Genomic DNA, 22,368 nt, shown 5'->3' with positions numbered 1-22,368 from the left:
AATCACTTATTGAAAGTGCCTAAAGCGCTGTTCCCAGCCTTGTTATCTCATTTAATCTGAATTACAAACCAGATTAATTAGAATAAATTTATTGGGGTTTAATTATTTGCAAGGAGGAGGTGGCTGCCCCAGGGGCACCACAGAGGGATCAGTGGCCAAAATCCAAAATTTCCGAGCGGATTTAGGAGCTCTTCTCCCACCTCAGCCACTCACTGAGTTATTCCCAAATCATTGGGAGCATGGAGCAGAGCTTGGCACCTTGAAGGCTTTTCAAAAGTATTTTTTTGGGTTTTTTTTGGCTAAAAAAATCCTGATTTTGCCAATATTTATGGCTGCTGCTGCTTCCCCTGCATTACTGTGCCAAGGGGATTTTCTTACTTTAAATTTTTCCCAAATTTTCATTTCTGGCTGGATCCAAAGGCTTGAAACCCAAATTTAAAATGTTTTAATATTTTTTGGGATGATGTTGAGCAGAATTCCCAAGGGGATAAAAAATGGGAAATGTTGGTGGCTCTGTGTTTGTGGGACCAGGTGGATTCAGCTCCGACATGGTCTGAATATTTATTTTTATCTTGTTTTAAAAGATGGATTTTGGATTTTTTTATGTTTGGTAAAGGTTTGGAGAGGTCAGAGAGCTGCAGGTGCGTGGAGGGGGACAGGGAAGGGCTGGAGCAGCAGGAAAAGGGTCTGGAAAATTCTGAGGGAGATGTGGGGGATCAACGTGGGGAAAAGGAGGGGAAAAGGAAGGAGGGGAAGGGGGAAAAGAAGGGGAAGGAAAAGGAAAAAAGGGAAAGGAAAGAGGGGAAGGAAAAGGGAAAAGGGGAAGGGGAAAAGAAGGGGAAGGAAAAGGAAAAAAGGGAAAGAGGGGAAGGAAAAGGGGAAGGGGGAAAAGAAGGGGAAGGAAAAGGAAAAAAAGGGAAAGGAAAGAGGGGAAGGAAAAGGGGAAGGGGGAAAAGAAGGGGAAGGAAAAGGGAAAAGGGGAAGGAAAGAGGGGAAGGAAAAGGGGAAGGGGGAAAAGAAGGGGAAGGAAAAGGAAAAAAGGGAAAGAGGAAGGACAGGAAAAAGGGAAAGGGGATGAAGAAGGAAAAGTAAAAAGGGGAAAGGGAAAAAGAAGAAAGGGGAGAAGGAGGAGAAGGGAAAGAAGAAAAGGAAGAAGAAAGGGAAGAAGAAGGGGAAGGGAAATAGGAAGGAGAAGAGGAAGGAAAAGGAAAAAGAAGAAGAGGAAGGGGAAAATAAGGGGAAGAAAAAGGAAAAGGAAAGAGGGGAAGGAAAAGGGAAAAGGGGAAGGGGGAAAAAGAAGAAGGAGAAGAGGAGGGGGAAAGAGAAAGGGGAGAAGGAGGAGAAGGGAAAGAAGAAAAGTAAGAAGAAGGGGAAGGGAAATAGGAAGGAGAAGAGGAAGGAAAAGGAAAAAGAAGAAGAGGAAGGGGGAAGGAAAGGGGAAAAGGGGAAGGGGAAGGAAAAGGAAAAAAGGGAAAGAGGAAGGACAGGAAAAAGGGAAAGGGGATGAGGAAGGAAAAGTAAAAAGGGGAAAGGGAAAGGGAAAAAGAAGAAGGAGAAGAGGAAGGAAGAAGGAAATGGGGAAGGGGAAAAAGAAGGGGAAGGAGAAGGAAAAAAGGGAAAGAGGAAGGGGCAGGAAAAAGGGAAAGGGGATGAGGAAGGAAAAGGAAGAAGGAGAAGAAGGGGAAGGGGAAAGGAAATGGGGAAGGGGAAGAAGAAAAGGAAGAAGAAAGGGAAGAAGAAGGGGAAAGAAAAAGGGGAAGGGGAAGAGGAAGGAAAAGGAAAAAGAAGAGGAGGAAGGGGGAAAGAAGGGGAAGAAGGAGAAGGGGAAGGAAAAGGGAAGGGGAAGAAGGGAAAGGGAAAGGGAATAGGGAAGGGGGAAGAAGAAGGGGAAGAGGAAGGGGAATGGGGAAGGAGAAGAGAAGAGGAAAGGAAATGGGGAAGGGGACAAAGAAGGGGAACGAGAAAGGGTAGAAGAAGGAGAAAGGGAAGAAGAAAAGGAATAAGAAAGGGAAGAAGAAGGAGAGGGGAAATAGGAAGGGGAAGAAGAAGGGGAAGGAAAGGGGAAGGAGAAGAAAAAGGGGAAGGAAAAGGGGAAGGGGAAGAGGAAGGAAAAGGAAAAAGAAGAAGAAGAGGAAGGGGAAGAAGGTGAAGGGAAGGGGAAAGGGGAAGGAAAAAGGAAAGGAAAAGGGGGAAGGGGAAGAAGAAGAAGGGGATGAAGAAGGAGAAAAGGAAAGGGAAGAAGAAGGGAGGAGCAGGGGAAGAAGAAAGGGAAGAAGGGAAAGGTAATGGGGAAGGGGAAGAAAAAAGGGGAAGAAGAAGAGGTGGGGAAGGGGAAGGGAAGAAGAAGGGAAAGGGAATAGGGAAGGGAAAGGAAAAAGTAAAAGGGGAAAAGGAAGGAAAGGAAAAGGGAAGGGAGAGGGGAAGAAGAAGGGGAAGGGGAAAAAGAAGGGGAAGGAAAAGGAAAGAAGAAGAAGGAGAAGAAAAGGAAAAATGAAGGGAAGAAGAAGGGAGAGGAAGAAGAAGGGAGAGGAAGGGGAAGGAGAAGAGAAGGGGAGGAAGAAAAGGAAGAAGAAGGGGAAAGGGAATGGGGAAGAAGAAGGGAAAGGGGATGAGGAAGAGGAAGAAGAAGAAGGGGCTCCATCCATCCCTGCCCCATCCACGGCAGCCCAGCTGGGGCTGTGGGCACATCCCCGGTGCCCTCAGCACCAACATCCCCAGGGCTGCGGATCCAGGAGCCCCAATCCCACAGAAACAGGAGCCCCAATCCCACAGGAGCCCCAATCCCACAGGGGCCCCAATCCCACAGGGGCCCCAATCCCACAGAAACAGGAGCCCCAATCCCACAGGAGCCCCAATCCCACAGGAACAGGAGCCCCAATCCCACAGGGGCCCCAATCCCACAGAAACAGGAGCCCCAAATCCCACAGGAGCCCCAATCCCACAGGAACAGGAGCCCCAATCCCACAGGAACAGGAGCCCCAGTCCCACGGGAGCCCCAATCCCACAGGAACAGGAGCCCCAATCCCACAGGGGCCCCAATCCCACAGGAACAGGAGCCCCAGTCCCACGGGAGCCCCAATCCCACAGGAGCCCCAGTCCCAATCCCACGGGAGCCCCAATCCCACAGGAGCCCCAATCCCACAGGAGCCCCAATCCCACAGGAACAGGAGCCCCAATCCCACAGGAGCCCCAATCCCACAGGGGCCCCAATCCCACAGGAACAGGAGCCCCAAATCCCACAGGAGCCCCAAATCCCACAGGAGCCCCAATCCCACAGGAACAGGAGCCCCAGTCCCACGGGAGCCCCAATCCCAATCCCACAGGAGCCCCAGTCCCAATCCCACGGGAGCTCCAATCCCACAGGAGCCCCAATCCCACAGGAGCCCCAGTCCCAATCCCACAGGAGCCCCAATCCCACAGGGGCCCCAATCCCACAGGAACAGGAGCCCAAATCCCACAGGAGCCCCAGTCCCAATCCCACAGGAGCCCCAATCCCACAGGAGCCCCAATCCCACAGGGGCCCCAATCCCACAGGAACAGGAGCCCCAAATCCCACAGGAGCCCCAAATCCCACAGGAGCCCCAATCCCACAGGAACAGGAGCCCCAATCCCACAGGAACAGGAGCCCCAGTCCCACGGGAGCCCCAATCCCAATCCCACAGGAGCCCCAGTCCCAATCCCACGGGAGCTCCAATCCCACAGGAGCCCCAATCCCACAGGAGCCCCAATCCCACAGGAACAGGAGCCCCAATCCCACAGGAGCCCCAATCCCACAGAAACAGGAGCCCCAGTCCCACGGGAGCCCCAGTCCCACAGGAGCCCCAATCCCACAGGGGCCCCAATCCCACAGGAACAGGAGCCCCAAATCCCACAGGAGCCCCAATCCCACAGGAGCCCCAATCCCACAGGAGCCCCAGTCCCAGGATCTGCGTGTGCTGCAGGCTGAGTCACTGCTGCTCCTCTTTTTCCCAGAAAAATTCACAATTTTGGGTTTCATTGAGTGTGGGCAGGCCCATCCCACTCAGCACAGCAACTCCCTTAAATTTTTTTTTTTTTAATGATTTTTTTCCAATTTTTTTTGCTCTTGCTTTGACATTTTTTTTGGTTTTTTCTTTGAGGAATTAATTCCTCCCGAGCTGAGTTTAGACACAAAATTCACTTTGTTTGGGAAGGTGTTATCCTAAAATTGACCTTTCTTAGGCAGGAAACTCCATGAGGAAATGGGATTTTATTCAAAGGACCAGGAGCTTTGAGCCCAATCCTGTTGGGATTTGACCCAAAAATGGCAAAATTTTGGGCTTTTCTCTCCCGCACCTTGGTTTCAGACATGAAATTTATGGCAGCATTTGTTCTCCTTGGACCTGAACCCCTCACTGAGCCCCCAAAACATGGAAAAACCCCAAATTCCCACCGGGGAGAGAGCAAAAGTTCCCTTTTACCAGGGAATTTTGGAATCCCAGGATTCCAAAAAATCCCAATTTTGGTTTGGGAGGGACCTTAAAGCTCATCTCATTAGTGGCACTTTCCCCTCTCAGGGAAACCAGGATTTATTTGAATGTTTTTTGGGAAAACTCAAAAATATTTATGGAAAACCTCTAAATCCGGAGTTAATAGGTTTTAAATTTTATTTGTCTTTATTAAAACTCACTCTGTATTTTCTTATTAATGGCAATTTCCCCTCCCACAAGTCCCTGGGAAACCAGGATTTAATTTCATGTTTTTTGGGAGAACCCAAAAATGTTTATGGAAAACCTCTAAGTCTGGAGTTTGTAGATTTTTAATTTTATTTTTCCTTATTAAAACTCGCTGTGTATTTTCTACACAATTTTATTTCTCTTTATAAAAACACACTCTGTATTTCCTTATGAATGGCAATTTCCTCTCTCAGGGAATCCAGGATTTATTTGAATGTTTTTTGGGAAAACTCAAAAATAATTCTGTAAAACCTCTAAGTCTGGAGTTAATAGGTTTTAAATTTTATTTTTCGTTATAAAAACTCACTCTGTGTTTTCTCATTAATGGCAATTTCCCCTCTCACAAGTCCCTGGGAAGCCAGAATTGTTGCTCACGAGGAAGGAGGGAAAATCTGATTTTCTGAGCTATTTTTGAAGCTGGGAGAGGAGGGGAGAACTCAACCATCTGCCAAAATCTTCCTGCAAAACCTGGAAATTCCATTTTTTCCTTCAGTGGCAAACTGGGATAAAGGGGCTGTGCCTCTGCCTGGGGCTAATTAATAATTAATTATCAATAATTAAGGGAGTGGTTAACAGTTTCCAGCTTATATACATCCATATATACATATACATACATATATATATATATAAAAATATATATATATTCTATGTATTTATTTAATTTTCATAATTTAGTTTTTATTTTGTATATTTATTATTATATTTACATACATTTAATATATTTATATAATTTTTCTATTTTAATTTTTCTATTTATATTTTATGTATTTATATTTCCATATTTAATACTTTTATTAAATACATTCAATGTTTATGCTATTTTTATATTTCAATATTAATTTCCATTTTATTTATATATTAATATTTTATAAATATTTTTATGTAGCTATTATTTCAATATTTCATTTTTAATATTTACATTTTTGTTTTAATATATTTATATATATTCTATATATTTTTCTATTTTAATTATATTTATATATTTCTTTTAATTTTTATATTTTTATTATATATATTCATATATTTTGTCTTTATATATATTCATATATTTTTATATCTTATATATTTTAATATTTATATTTTTATATTTTATTTATATATTTTTATATATTTATATATTTTATATATTTATATATATTATAATATATATTTTTATATTTATATTGTTTTTATATTTTTATTTTATATATTTAGATAATGTTATATTTTTATATATATCTTGTATATTTATATTTATATATTTATATTTTAATTTTAATATTTTTGTTTATATATGTATATAGGGTTTGTATATTTATATATATTTAAAATAGATCTCATATTTATCTATATTTAGCTGGAATTTTAGGTAGAATATTGGGACAGTTCTGGGTGCTGAATGGGGGTGCCTGGGCGGCTGAATTTGGGGTCTCACCCACCCCCACCCCCTCCTCTGGGGCTGCTTTTCCTTTTCTGGGCCCGATCCAGAGCCAGAAGGGCACCAGGACCCAGCCTGGAATTGTGCTGCTGCCTGAACAAAGTGGGGTGAAATCCCATTTCAGAGGGGAGCGCTGGGCTGGGCTGGGGGTGCAGCTGGGACCCCCCGTGCTGCCCCCTCGTGCTGCCCCTCTGCTCCCTCCCTCCCGTCCCAGCTCCGGGTTTGTGTGCTGCTCCCTCCCCTCATCCCATGGAGCAGCTCCGGGTTTGTGTGCTGCCCCTCTGCTCCCTCCCTCCCGTCCCAGCTCCGGGTTTGTGTGCTGCCCCTCTGCTCCCTCCCTCCCGTCCCAGCTCCGGGTTTGTGTGCTGCTCCCTTTCCTCCATCCCTCCATCCCGTCCCAGCTCCGGGTTTGTGTGCTGCCCCCTCTCCTCCATCCCGTCCCAGCTCCGGGTTTATGTGCTGCCCCCTCTCCTCCATCCCTCCATCCCGTCCCAGCTCCGGGTTTGTGTGCTGCTCCCTCCCCTCATCCCATGGGGCAGCTCCGGGTTTGTGTGCTGCCCCTCTGCTCCCTCCCATGGAGCAGCTCCGGGTTTATGTGCTGCCCCCTCTCCTCCATCCCGTCCCAGCTCCGGGTTTATGTGCTGCCCCCTCTCCTCCATCCCACGGAGCAGCTCCGGGTTTGTGTGCTGCCCCTCTGCTCCCTCCCCTCATCCCATGGAGCAGCTCCGGGTTTATGTGCTGCTCCCTCCGCCCCATGGAGCAGCTCCGGATTTACGTTCTCCCCCCTTCTCCCTCCCCTCTATCCCACGGAGCAGCTCCGGGTTTGTGTGCTGCCCCTCTCCTCCCTCCCTCCCATGGAGCGACTCCGGGTTTATGTGCTACCCCTTCTCCTCCCTCCCTCCGCCCCACGGAGCAGCGCCGGGTTTATGTGCTGCCCCCTCTCCTCCCTCCCTCCGCCCCACGGAGCAGCGCCGGGTTTATGTGCTGCCCCCTCTCCTCCCTCCCTCCGCCCCACGGAGCAGCGCCGGGTTTATGTGCTGCCCCCTCTCCTCCGCCCCACGGAGCAGCTCCGGGTTTATGTGCTGCCCCTTCTCCTCCCTCCCTCTCATGGAGCAGCTCCGGGTTTGTGTGCTGCCCCCTCTCCTCCCTCCCTCCGCCCCACGGAGCAGCTCCGGGTTTGTGTTTGATCCTCGCCGGGCTCGCTCTGTACTGCGGCATTCCTGCTGCTGAATTATTCATTCATCAGGGCTGGGGCTGAATGAGCCCGCCCTGCCCGCGCGGCTGAACCGAGACATTGGCTGCGGGTTCATGGGTGGCAGAGCTGTGGGGACACCCGGGACACTCCTCTGGCTGCCCTGGGTGGCGCCAGAGCCTGCAGGGGCTCAGAGACCAGCACAGATTAAATATACTGTCACAGAGTCTGTGATATATTAAATATACTGCCATAGAGTCAGACTATCATATATTAAATACACTATCTGGTATGTTAAATATACATTCATTGAGTCAGACTATTATGTATTAAATATACTATCATAGAGTCAATCATATATTAAATATACTGTCGCAGAGTCTGTGATGTATTAAATATACTGCCACAGAGTCAGACTATCATATATTAAATATACTATCTGATATATTAAATATACATCCATTGAGTCAGACTATTATATATTAAATATACTGTCATAGAGTCAATCATATATTAAATGTACTGTCACAGGGTCTGTGATATATTAAATATACTGTCATAGAGTCAGACTATCATATATTAAATATACTATGTGATATATTAAATATACTGTCATGGAGTCAGATTATCATATATTAAATATACTGTCATAGAGTTTGTGATATATTAAATATGCTATCATAGAGTCAGACTATCATATATTAAATATACTGACTCTATGATAGTGTGTTTAATATATGATAGTATATATTTAATATATGATAGTCTGACTCTATGACTGTATATTTAATATATGGTAGTCTATCACAGAGTCAGATTATCATATATTAAATACACTATCATAGAGTCTATGATATATTAAATATACTGTAATAGATTTATGATATATTAAATATGCTACCGTAGAGTCAGACTATCATATATTAAATATATACTATCATATATTAAATATACTATCATAGAGTCATATAGTCTGACTATGATTGTATATTTAATATATGATAGTCTATCACAGTCAGACTATCATATCTTAAATACACTATCATAGAGTTTATGGTATATTAAATATGCTATCATAGAGTCAGACTATCATATATTAAATATGCCATCATAGAGTCATATTATATATTAAATATACTGTTATAGAGTCTATGATGTATTAAATATACTATCATAGTGTCAGATTATCCTATATTAAATATACAGTCATAGAGTTTATGATATATTAAATATGCTATCATAGAGGTAGACTATCATATATTAAATATATACTATCATAGAGTCAGACTGTTAAATATACTGTCAGAGTCAGAGTATCATATATGAAATATACTGTCACAGAGTCTATGATATATTAAATATTCTGTCATAGAGTCAGATACTTGAGGGGCTGGGTGATGTCTGTGATGTTCGTGTCCTGGACCCCTGTGGCAGGGAGGAATGATGGATCTGACTCCGTGTTTTTGAAAGGTTAATTTATAACTTTATAATACTATCATATATTAAAAAATATATGGTACACAAATCTCTTAAATACTCATAGTATTATATCTCTGATAGTTTTATATCTCTTAAATACAGCAAGGGGGTGGAATGAGATGAGTTTGAGGTCCCTTTCCGCCCAAACCATTCCATGATTCCATTTTCAGATCCTTTCTTCACCTTCCTCCCCTTTCCAGCCCTCATGTCCCACCTGGGCACACCTGGGCCCAGCCCTCCAGCACACAAATCTCTTAAATACTCATAGTATTATATCTCTGATAGTATTTTATGTCTGATAGTTTTATATCTCTGATAGTTTTATATCTCTTAAATACAGCAAGGGGGTGGAATGAGGTGGACCCAAACCATTCCATGGTTCCATTTTCAGATCCTTTCTTCACCTTCCTCCCCTTTCCAGCCCTCATGTCCCACCTGGGCACACCTGAGCCACAGCCCCAGGTGTTCTCTGCTGCCCTCCAGCACTGAAATCTCTTAAATATTCTGATAGTATTATATCTCTTAAATACAGCAAGGGGGTGGAATGAGATGAGTTTGAGGTCCCTTTCCACCCAAACCATTCCATGGTTCCATTTTCAGATCTTTCTTCACCTTCCTCCCCTCTCAAGCCCTCATGTCCCAGCTGGGCACACCTGGGCCACAGCCCCAGCTGTCCTTCAGCACTTCTGAGTACACAAATCTCTTAAATACTCTGGTAGTATTATCTCTCTGATATATTATATCTCTGATAGTTTTATATCTCTTAAATACAGCAAGGGGATGGAATGAGATGAGTTTAAGGTCCCTTTCCACCCAAACCATTCCATGATTCCATTTTCAGATCCTTTCTTCACCTTCCTCCCTTTTCAAGCCCTCATGTCCCAGCTGGGCACACCTGGGCCCAGCCCTCCAGCACACAAATCTCCTAAATACTCTGATAGTATTGTATCTCTGATAGTTTTATATCTCTGATAGTTTTATATCTCTTAAATACAGCAAGGGGGTGGAATGAGAGGAGCTTTAAGGTCCCTTCCCACCCACAGCATTCCATAATTTCACCTTCCTCCCCTTCCGAGCCCTCATGTCCCACCTGGGCACACCTGAGCCCAGCCCTGCAGCACACAGATCTCCTGAGCACTCTGACCTGGCTGTAGGAGCTCTGAGCACCCCTCAGGACCCCCAGATCCTCCCTGTGTTTCTCCAGGGCTGCTGGGGGACGGATGCTGCGTCTTTAACGCGGCTCCGGCTGCGCGGAGGCAGCAGCTCCATTGAAGATTTGCAGGAGAGCAGGAGGGGGCTGTGTGGATGTGGCTGTTGGCAGAGCTGTGCTGACATCTCCAGGAGCTGCTGAGCTGCTTGTCAGAGCCCCCAGCAGCAGCAGAAATCAGGTTTTTGGGGGGTTTTGTGGGTATTTTTTATTCGGGAGAGCTGGCGGGGGCTCCCCGGGAGCCGGATTATCCTGGCAGAATTCCTCTTGAACTGCTCGTGGCCATGGAGTCTCCGCTGAAATCAGCAAACAGCTGACGTGCTCAGAGTGCAGAACCACCAGGGTGAGTTTATTTTTAGAATGAGGTTTTAATTGTTTGAGAGGGAAAAAAAAAAAAAAAAATTGGTCAGACTTTTCTTTCCCCCCCCCCTTTCCCCGGCGTGAATGTGGGTGAATATTTCAGTGTGGCTCTCCCCTTGGAAGACGCCAGGATTTCTGCTGCTGTTAATTTAAAATGGAGCTGGACTAGATAAAAATGTGGCTCTGAGGGGGTTTGGGAGGGTGAGATGAGCTCTGCTCTTGTTCCTTTTGTGATTGTGCCGGGGATTCACCTCGGAGAGAGGGAGAGAGGGAATCCCCTGTGCTCTGCCGTGTCATTAAGGAGTTCCCCTGACAGCATCATGGAATCTCCTTGTGCTCCGACGTCTGCAGCTTGCTCCTGGGTACTTCCCCTCGTTCTGCACAGACAGAACCTTCCCTGATCCTTTTCTGGGTTATTTTTTAGTGGACTTATGTGTTTGGAGGTTTTTAATTGATGAGGAATGTTGGTTACTGGCTTGGCATCATGCCCTGTGACGTTTTTGGGGTGGCTTATGCAATTTGGTGTTCTGTAGGATGGTGCTTGTGTTCACTGATCTATTAACTTCATTTTTAAGTTAATGTAAATTAATTTAAACCCCTCACTGAGCTGAGTTTAGAGGAATGATGAGCTTGGATTGATTTTCCCCCTCCTCACCTGTGTCCATCATGCAGTTTTGCCTAGGAGAAGTTGTGCTCTCCTCATCCCAGATTTAGTGCCGGGAACTGGATTTTTTTAGGATTGAGGTGTGGTTGTTGTACTTTGGGATCTCGGCATCTCTCTGCCTGCTCCTCACACTCCACACTCCATCCCAACTTCTGCAGGTTGTGCACAGACAAAACCTTCCCAGCTCTTTCTCTGGGTTATTTTTTAGTGGATTTATGTGTTTAAAGCTTTTTATTTGATGGGGGAATGTTGGTTGCCGGCTTGGCATCATGCCCTGTGACGTTTTTGGGGTGGCTTATGCAATTTGGTGTTCTGTAGGATGGGGCTTGTGTTCACTGATCCATTAACCCCATTTTTAAATTAATGTAAATTTAATGTAAATTAAGTTCTGCTCTCCTCATCCCAGATTTAGTGCTGGGAGCTGGGTTTTTTTGGGATTGAGGTGTGGTTATTGTACTTTGGGATCTCTCTGCCTGCTCCTCACACTCCACACTCCATCCCAACTTCCCCAGCTTGCTCCTGGGTAGTTCCCCTCGTTCTGCAGAGACAGAACCTTCTCTGCTCCTTTTCTATGTTATTTTTTAGTGGATTTATTTCTTTGGAACTGGTTATTTGATGGGGGAATGTTGGTTGTTGGGTTGGCGTCGTGCCCTGTGACGTTTTTGGGGTGGCTTATGCAATTTGGTGTTCTGTAGGGTGGTTCTTGTGTTCACTGATACATTAACCTCATTTTTAAGTTAATGTAAATTAATTTAAACCCCTCACTGAGCTGAGTTTAGTGGAATGATGAGCTTGGATTGATTTTCCCCCTCCTCACATCATGCAGTTTTGCCTAGGAGAAGTTGTGTTCTCCTCATCCCAGATTTAGTGCCGGGAACTGGATTTTTTTAGGATTGAGGTGTGGTTGTTGTACTTTGGGATCTCGGCATCTCTCTGCCTGCCCCTCACACTCCACACTCCATCCCAACTTCTCCAGCTTGCTCCTGGGTGGTTCCCCTCGTTCTGCAGAGACAGAACCTTCCCAGCTCTTTTTCTGAATTATTTTTAGTGGATTTATTTCTTTAGTTGATGGGGAATGTTGGTTGTTGGGTTGGCGTGGTGCCCTGTGACGTTTTTGGGGTGGCTTATGCAATTTGGTGTTCTGTAGGATGGTGCTTGTGTTCACTGATACATTAACCTCATTTTTAAATTAATGTAAATTTAATGTAAATTAAGTTTTGCTCTCCTCACCCCAGATTTAGTGCTGGGAGCTGGGTTTTTTTAGGATTGAGGTGTGGTTATTGTACTTTGGGATCTCGGGATCTCTCTGCCTGCTCCTCACACTCCATCCCAACTTCTGCTGGCAGCCAACAAATAAAATTAATTTTTTTCTCTGAATCATTATTTCCCTATTTATTTTTTTTTTCCCCTGTTTAATCCATTTCTGGGTCTCACCTGGAGAACACCCAGAGTCTGCCATGGGATGAGTGTGGGGAAAAGCAGGAGGAGGGATCCCCATAACCTTCCTGCCTTTTCCTTTTCTCCTCTGGAGCTTTTCTGGGAGCTGCTGGACAGACTTTGTGTTTGCCAGCTGGGCAAGGGCAGGGAATTCCTTGTTCCCTCATCCAGATTTTCAGTGCTGCTGCTCCTGCCTGGCACAGGCTGGCCACAGGAGCAGGTCCCAGCAGGAGGAGAGTTTTCCACGTTTTCCCCCTTGGTTTTCCACGTTTTCCCCCTTGGATTTCCATTTTTTCCTGCTTGGTTTTCCATTTTTTCCTGCTTGGTTTTCCGGCTTGGATTTCCATTTTTTTCCTGCTTGGATTTCCATTTTTTCGTGCTTGGTTTTCCTGGTTAGTTTTCCATGTTTTCCTGGTTGATTTTCCTGGTTAGTTTTCCAGGTTTCCGTGCTTGGTTTTCCTTGTTTTTGTGCTTGGTTTTCCTGCTTGATTTTCCAGGTTTTCCTGGTTAGTTTTCCAGGTTTCCCTGCTTGGTTTTCCATGTTCTCCTGGTTGATTTCCCTGGTTAGTTTTCCCATGTTTTCCTGGTTGGTTTTCCAGGTTGTCTTTCCTTGTTTTCCTGGTTGGTTTTCCACGTTCTCCTGGTTAGTTTTCCATGTTTTCCTGCTTGGTTTTCCTGCTTGGTTTTCCATTTTTTTCCTGGTTGGTTTCCCAGGCTTTCCTGGTTGTTTTCCTGGTTAGTTTTCCATGTTCTCCTGCTTGGTTTTCCTTGTTTTCCTGCTTGGTTTTCCACATTTTCCTGGTTAGTTTTCCATGTTCTCCTAGTAGGTTTTCCTGGTTGGTTTTCCATGTTGTCCTGGTTGATTTTCCTGGTTGATCTTCCTTGTTTCCCTGGCTAGTTTTCCATGTTTTCCTGCTTGATTTTCCTGATTGGTTTTCCATTTTTTTTCTGGTTGGTTTTCCATGCTTTCCTGCTTGGTTTTCCGTGTTTCCCTGGTTGGTTGTCCTGGTTGGTACCTCTGCTGCAGGTAGAAGGAATTCTGCTCGAGTTTCTCTAAAAAATCAGTGGAGGGGTTTCTGCAGTTTTAAACAGGCCTGAGGAACACTTCCCTAAGAAAAAATGGGATTAAACAGTTTTAGACAGGCCTAAGGAACCCTTCCCTAAGAAAAATGGGATTTCTGCAGTTTTAACAGGTCTCAGGAACAGTTCCCTAAGAAAAATGGGATTAAAAAGTTTTAACAGGCCTGAGGAACACTTCCCTTAGAAAAATGGGATTTCTGCAGTTTTAAACAGGCCTGAGGAACAGTTCCCTAAGAAAAATGGGATTAAACAGTTTTGGACAGCCCTTTAGCCTCCTGGCCCTGAGGGAAGCAGGTGGATGAATCCCTGGCTTTTCAGGAAAGCCCTGTGGTGGACAGCCCTGTTCATTCATCGTTGCTGGGAAACTGCTTTGACGTCAGGGCAGCGTTTCCCTGCTCTGGGGATGATGGAGACAGGAATAGCTCAGGCTGGGGACGTGGGAAATGCTGTGAAATGGAGCTGGGAGCTCTGACAGGGAATTCTCAGCCTGAATTCCTCCCCTCTGTGCCAGAAATTCGGCACAGGATCTGTCCACAAAGCTCTGGTGCTGCATTGGGAGCATTCCCTTTGTTCCCCAGGGCTGGGGCATTGATCATCCTGCACCTTTTTGGCTCTTTTGGGGTTGGATTTTTTGCTGTTGAATTTAGGATTTTTTCCTCACAGAGATTTTGGAAGGGAAGGGTGAGGTTTTAAAGCACCTCCCAAAAATAAAAGGGAAAAGGGAGCAGCAGGATCATAATTTCCTTTCTTTTGAACATCAAATCAATAATTTCACTTTTCCTACATGAGGGATTAACAGGACAGAGAACTTTTTGTTCAGCAGCAGGACTGAGAGTGGCCCTTGCTGCGGAGAGCTCCAGGCTTGGAAAACTTGAAATTAAAACAATTTAATGCCATTTTTCTTAGGGAAGGGTTCCTTAGGCCTGTTTAGAACTGTTTAATCCCATTTTTCTTAGGGAACTGTTCCTCAGGCCTGTTTAAAACAGTTTAATCCCATTTTTCTCAGGGAATTTTTCCTCAGGCCTGTTTAACTCCAGGCCTGTTTGTGCACTTGGTTCCTTTCCCTCAGTGTCTGGGATCATCCTTCACTTTTTGGCTCTTTTGGGGTTGAATTTTTTGCTGTTGAATTTAGGATTTTTTCCTTACAGAGATTTTGGAAGGGAAGGGTGAGAAGGTTTTAAAGCAGATCCCAAAACTGAAATGAAAAAGGAGCAGCAGGATCACCATTTCTTTCTTTTCAACATCTAATCCATAATTTCACATTTTGTTCAGCTGCGGGTCTGAGAGTGGCCCTTGCTGCTGAGAGCTCCAGGCTTGGAAAACTTGAAATTAAAACAATTTAATTCCATTTTTCTTAGGGAAGTGTTCCTCAGGCCTGTTTAAAAGTGTTTAATCCCATTTTTCTCAGGGAATTTTTCCTCAGGCCTGTTTAACTCCAGGCCTGTTTGTGCACTTGGTTCCTTTCCCTCAGTGTCTGGGATCATCCTTCACTTTTTGACTCTTTTGGGGTTGAATTTTTTGCTGTTGAATTTGGGTTTTTTTTCCTCACAGAGATTTTAGAAAGGAAGGGTGAGAATGTTCTTGCTCAGCCTAAAGCATCTCCCAAAAATGAAAGGAAAAAGGAGCAGCAGGATCCTGTTTTTTTCAACATCAAATCAATAATTTCACATTTTGTTCAGCTGCGGGTCTGAGAGTGGCCCTTGCTGCTGAGAGCTCCAGGCTTGGAAAACTTGAAATTAAAACAATTTAATGCCATTTTTCTTAGGGAAGGGTTCCTCAGGCCTGTTTAAAACTGTTTAATCCCATTTTTCTTAGGGAAGGGTTCCTTAGTATTTAAAACTGCAGAAATCCCATTTTTCTCAGGGAAGGATTCCTTAGGCCTGTTTAGAACTGTTTAATCCCATTTTTCTCAAGGAAAACAGTTTAATCCCATTTTTCTTAGGGAAGTGTTCCTCGGGCCTGTTTAAAACAGTTTAATCCCATTTTTCTTAAGGAACTGTTCCTCAGGCCTGTTTAAAACTGTTTAATCCCATAAAAATATTTCTATAAAATATAAAATTATTACTATAAAATATAAAATACTTCTATAAAATATAATTTTTTTTCTATAAAATAGGAAAATATTTGTATAAAATAGAAAAATATTTGTATGAGATATAAAATTTCTATAAAATAGAAAAATATTAGTATAAAATATTTCTGTAAAACAAAAAATATTAGTATTAAAATATTTATATAAAATAGAAAATATTTCTATAACATATAAAATTATATAAAATAGAAAATATTTATATTAAATTATTTATATAAAATAGAAAAATATTTGTATAAGATATAAAATTTCTATAAAATAGAAAAATATTTATATAAAATATTTCTACAAAACAAAAAATATTAGCATAAAAATTTCTGTAACATAGAAAAATATTTCTATAACATAAAAAATTATTTCTGTAAAATATAAAATTATTTGTATAAAATCTAAGCATAAAACTTTTATTCACCTCTGTGATTCCTGGGTATCACATGGAGATTATTTTGACAGCCCAGGCCACAGTTTTGGAATAAAGTGAAAAAAAGTTTTCACCTGTCCTGAGTTTAATCTTGATGGAGGGAGGTAACAAAACACCAGAATATTTAATTCTTTATTAAATGATGTTTAATTTGAGGTGTTTTCCACAAGGAAACCTCCTGCTTCCCCAGCATTCCCTTGGACTCTGCATTTCCTCTATGCACGTTCATAAAAAGTTTTAAATTCTTTTTATTGGAGTCCAAACCCTTCCATCTGCATCATTATTTCAGAATTTGATGTCATGAGGGGGTGGAAATGAGGATTTCAAGCAGTGACTCAGCACAGGCACTGCAGGCACCTCCAGCCTCATGGGGGGAATTATTTTTTGCTGTTTTTTGGGTTTTTTTCCTGTTGAATTTGGGGTTTTTTCCTGTTGAATTTGGGTTTTTTTCCTCCTCCAGATTTTGGGAAATGAGGGTGAGGAGGTTCTTGCTGAGCCTGAAGTGAAATTAAAGGAGCTGTGAGGAATTCATTAATTAATTCTTTCTGTTGTTGGTAATAATGAGAGAATTCAGGAGAAGTGGCTTTGAGGTTGATGAATTTTGGGATTTTTGGGTTTTTTTGGGGTTTTTGGGGTTTTTGGGGTGTTTGTCCTGGTGGGAGCTGGGAGGGGAAGGAGCTCTAAAGGATTTTTACCTGATGGAGCCATTTCAGGACATTTTTATCACACTGATTTTTAATTTATTACACTTGCTGTGGAATTCCCTGCATGAGAATCTCGACTTCTTATTTTCTGATAGATATGATATTAAAAATGCAATGCTAAAAGAAACAGAGAAATGATACAGACAGTAAGGCAGAATCTTGCTGGGTTTTTTTATTTTCCTGTTGAATTTGAGTTTTTTTCCTGTTGAATTTGGGTTTTTTTCCTCCTCCAGATTTTGGGAAATGAGGGTGAGGAGGTTCTTGCTGAGCCTGAAATGAAATTAAAGGAGCTGTGAGGGAGGGAGGAATGAATGAAATAATTTTTCTGTTGTTGATAATGAGGAGAGAATTCAGGAGAGGTGGCTTTGAGGTTGATGAATTTTGGGGGTTTTTGGGGTTTTTTGGGGTTTTTGGGGTGTTTGTCCTGGTGGGAGCTGGGAGGGGAAGGAGCTCTAAAGGATTTTTACCTGATGGAGCCATTTCAGGACATTTTTATCACACTAAAAACTCCTTCCTGTGGAATTCCCTGGATGGGAAATTGACTCCGTGTATACAATAAACTGCAGTTTGTATGCAATAAATTGCATTTTGTATACAATAAATTGCATTTTGTATGCAATAAATGGCATTTTGTATACCATAAACTGCAGTTTGTATACATTAAATGACATTTTGTATGCAATAAATTGCATTTTGGATACAATAAATGGCATTTTGGATAAAATAAATGGCATTTTGTATACAGTAACTTACTCTATACAGCAAGTTGCATTTCCTATACAATAAGTTATTGTATACAATAAATGGCATTTTGTATACAATAAACTGCATTTTGTATACAATAAATGGCTTTTCCTATACAATAAGTTATTGTATACAATAAATGGCATTTTGTATACAATAAACTGCATTTTGTATACAATAAATGGCTTTTCTTATACAATAAGTTATTGTATACAATCAACTGCATTTTGTATACAATAAGTTGCATTTACTATAAAATAAATTGCATTTACTATAAAATAAATTGCATTTTGCATACAATAAGTTATTGTATGCAATAAACTGCCTCTCCTATACAATAAACATCATTTCCTATACAATAAGTTATTGTATGCAACAAACCGCATTTCCTATACAATAAATTGAATTTTCAATACAATAAATTATTGTATACAGTAACCTGAATTTTGTATACAATAAATTGCATTTTCCATACAATAAATTGCATTTTGTATGCAATAAACTGCATTTTGCATACAGTAAGTTATTGTATACAACAAACTGCATTTCCTATACAAGAAATGACATTTTCCATACAATAAATTGCATTTTGTATGCAATAAACTGCATTTTGTATACAATAAATGGCTTTTCTTATACAATAAGTTATTGTATACAACAAACTGCAGTTTGTATACAACCAGCTGCACTTTGTATACAATAAATGACATTTTGGGTACAATAAATGGCATTTTGTATACAATAAATTATTTTATACAACAAGTTGCGTTTTCTATACAGTCAATTATTGTATATAATAAATGACATTTTGTATACAATAAACTGCATTTCCTATACAATAAACTGCATTTCCTATACAATGAGTTATTGTATACAACAGATTGCTTTTTGTGTACAATAAATTGCATTTTGAATACAATAAATGGCATTTTGAATGCAATAACTTCATGTATACAATAAACTGCATTTTATATACAGTAAGTTGTTGTACACAATAAATTGCATTTTTTATACAGTAAGTTGCATTTTGGATACAATAAGCTGCATTTCCTATACAATAAGTTATTGTATACAATAAATGGCAATTTGTATGCAAAAACCTGCATTTTGTATACAATAAATTATTGTACACAATAAATTGCATTTTGTATACAATAAATGACATTTTGGATACAATAAATTCATTTCCTATACAATAAACAGCATTTTGTATGCAATAAATGGCATTTTGTATACAATAAATGGCTTTTCTTATACAATAAATTATTGTATACAATCAACTGCACTTTGTATACAATAAACTGCATTTTGTATACAATAAGATGCATTTAATATAAAATAAATTGCATTTTGCATACGATAAGTTCTTGTATGCAATAAACTGCCTCTCCTATACAATAAACAGCATTTCCTGTACAATAAGTTATTGTATACAACAAACTGCATTTCCTATACAATAAACTGAATTTTCCATACAATCAATTATTGTATACAATAACCCGAATTTTGTATACAATAAATCGCATTTTGTGTACAATCACCTGCATTTCCTATACAATAAATGACATTTTCCATACAATAAAGGGCATTTTGTATGCAATAAACTGCAGTTTGTATACAATAAACTGCATTTTGTATACAATAAATGAATTTACTATACAATTAATTGCACTGTGCATACAATAAGTTATTGTACACAATAAACTGAATTTTATATGCAATAAACTGCATTTTGTATACAATAAATGGCATTTTGTATACAATAAGCTATTGCATACAATAACCTGCATTTTGTATACAATAAATGACATTTTCTGTACATTGAGTTGCATTTTGCTTACAATAAGTTATTGTATACAATAAATCCCATTTTCCATACAATAAATGACATTTTCCATATAATAAATTGCATTTTGTATGCAATAAACTGCATTTTGCATACAGTAAGTTATTGTATACAACAAACCGCATTTTGAATACAATAAACTGAATTTTCCATACAATAAATTGAATTTTCAATACAATAAATTATTGTATACAATAGCCTGAATTTTGTATACAATAAATCGCATTTTGTGTACAATCACCTGCATTTCCTATACAATAAATGACATTTTCCATACAATAAATTGCATTTTGTATGCAATAAACTGCATTTTGCATACAGTAAGTTATTGTATACAACAAACCGCATTTTGAATACAATAAACTGAATTTTCCATACAATAAATTGAATTTTCAATACAATAAATTATTGTATACAATAGCCTGAATTTTGTATACAATAAATCGCATTTTGTGTACAATCACCTGCATTTCCCATACAATAAATGACATTTTCCATACAATAAATTGAATTTTCAGCGCAGCCTGGAGCCCCCATCCCTCATTCCAGCCCCTCCCCCCCCCCCCAGCCCCACCGCCCCCATTTCCCTCTCCCTGAGTCACCCCCGCCCCGTTGCCCCTGGCAACACCGCCCCGTTGCTATGGAGCTCGACCTCCCATTGGCTGCCGGGCAGCCAATCAGGGAATTGCTGGCCGGAGCGTCACTGGTACCCGGCGGGAGGATGGGAGGCGATGGGTGCTGGGTGATGCTGCCCCCAAAGTGGGCAAAATGGGGAAATTATGGGATGGACTGGGCTTGGGTGAGGCCAGGGAGGGCAGCGAGGATGGTGAGGGTGTCACGGTCACAGTGTCTGAAAATCCCCTGGCCAGGGTTGTTCTCCTGGGGGGATGAGGAGCCTCAGAGGAAAAGGAAAATAACTGGAAATAAAATAGAAAAAAAATTGAAAAAAATGAAAAAAAAATTGAAAACAAATGAAAAATGAAAGCAGTAATTATCTCATTTGCTTCTCCTCTGTTTTGCTGCTTTGGAATGTGTTTGGAGATTGTTTCATTGGATTCTGGTGTGAATTGTTTTGACTCTTTGGCCAATCAGGGCCAAACTGTGTTGGGATTCTGGAGAGAGTCACGAGTTTTCATTATTATCATTATTTATTATTATTATTATTTTCATTATTATTAGCTTTCTGTAAATATAATATCTGTACTCTTTAGTTAATTAGTCTGAGCTCCAGTCTGGAAGGGCAGGTGTCCTCGGGATGGTGTCACAAAATTCACTTTGTCTGAAAAATCCCCTGGCCAGGATTGTTGTTCTGGGGAGCTGAGGAGCCTCAGAGGAAAAGGAAAATAATTGAAAAAAAAGGAAAAAAAATTGAAAAAAAATGAAAACAATTGAAAAAAAAAGAAAAAAAATTGAAAAAAAAAGAAAAAGGAAAACAATTGAAAAAAATGAAAAAAAAATTGAAAAAAAATTGAAAACAATGATTATCTCATTTGCTGCTCCTCTTTTTTGCTGCTTTGGGATGTGTTTGCAGATTGTTTACCCACAGGTGAATATTTCATTTGGGTTTCCGTTGTATCCCAATTCCATTGGGAGATGTATTCTTTAGAATAGTTGAGTGTAGTATTCTTGAATATAATATAGTATTATAAAATAATATAGTACTATAAAATGATATAATACTGAATATAATGTAATGTTATAAAATGGAGACTGAAATGTGACTCTGGAAAGAGTCACGAGTTTTCGTTATTGCCCTCAATCCCCACCTCAAACCACTCAATTCCCATTTTTGACCCCTCCATCCCTTCTCAAACCTCTCAATCCCCACCTCAAACCCCTCCATCTCCCCTCAGACCCCTCAATCCCCATTTCTGACCCCTCAATCCCCCTTCAGACCCCTCCATATCCCCTTAAACCCCTCAATCCCCACCTCAAACCCCACAATCCTAATTTTTGACCCCTCCATCCCCCCTCAGACCCCTCCATATCCCCTTAATCCCTTCAATCCCCTCTTCAAACCCCTCAATCCCCATTTCAGACCCCTCAATCTCCCTGTCACACCCCTCCATTTTCACTTCAAACCCCTCAATCCCCACCTCAGACCCCTCCATCCCCATTTCAGGCCCCTCAATCCCCCCTTCAAACTCCTCAATCCCTATTTCTGACCCTTCAATCCCCATTTCAGAGCCCTCCATCCCCCTCGCAGACCCCCTCAAACCCCTCCATCTCCCCTCAATCCCCATTTCAGACCCTTCCATCTGCTCTCGTCCCCCCTGTCCCCCCCTCAGACCCCTTCATCTCCCCTCAAACCCCTCAATCCTCATTTCAGACCCCACAGTCCCCATTTCTGACCCCTCAATGCCCCCCTCAGACCCCTCCATCCTCCCTCAGACCCCTCAATCCCCATTTTTGACCCCTCCATCCCTTCTCAAACCTCTCAATCCCCACCTCAAACCCCTCCATCTCCCCTCAAACCCCTCAGTCCCCATTTCTGACCCCTCGATCCCCCCTCAGACCCCTCAATCCCCCCTCAGACCCCTCCATATCCCCTTAAACCCCTCAATCCCCTCTTCAAACCCCTCCATTCCCATCTCAGACCCCTCCATCCCCATTTCAGACCCCTCAATCCCCATCTCAAACCCTTCAGTCCCCATTTCTGAGCCCTCCATCTCCCCTCAAACTCCTCCATCTCCCCCTCAGACCACTCAATCCCCACCTCAGACCCCTCCATCCCCCTCTATCTCTACCTCAAACCCCTCCATCCCACCTTAGACCCCTCAATCCCCATTTCAGACCCCTCCATCCCCCTCTATCTCTACCTCAAACCCCTCCATCCCCCCCTCAGACCCCCTCAAACCCCTCAATCCCCACCTCAAACTACTCAATTCCCATTTCTGACCACTCCATCCCTTCTCAAACGTCTCAATCCCCAACTCAAACCCCTCCATGTCCCCTCAATCCCCCCTCAGACCCCTCAATCCCCATTTCAGACCCCTCAATCTCCCTGTCAGACCCCTCCATCCTCACTTCA

The 22,368-nt window shown here is 41.9% G+C and overlaps 1 protein-coding gene across 1 annotated transcript in view; it reads left to right on the top strand.

Annotated features, from left to right (window-relative positions):
- The first annotated feature begins 10,096 nt into the window (after positions 1-10,096).
- The window catches only part of R3HDM2 (R3H domain containing 2), a 65,811-nt gene continuing 53,539 nt past the window's right edge, over positions 10,097-22,368 (top strand). Inside the window, exon 1 of the mRNA XM_054294207.1 lies at positions 10,097-10,332. The gene's annotated coding sequence lies outside the window, so the exon portion shown is untranslated. The remainder of the gene's footprint in view (positions 10,333-22,368) is intronic.

Source organism: Melozone crissalis, unplaced genomic scaffold (assembly GCF_028551555.1).
Source record: "Melozone crissalis strain CALT ecotype California unplaced genomic scaffold, PUWL_Pcris_2 ptg000222l_1, whole genome shotgun sequence".
Taxonomy (NCBI): domain Eukaryota; kingdom Metazoa; phylum Chordata; class Aves; order Passeriformes; family Passerellidae; genus Melozone; species Melozone crissalis.
The sequence above is the reverse complement of the archived record's forward strand: the minus strand, read 5'-3'. Positions and strand labels throughout refer to the sequence as shown.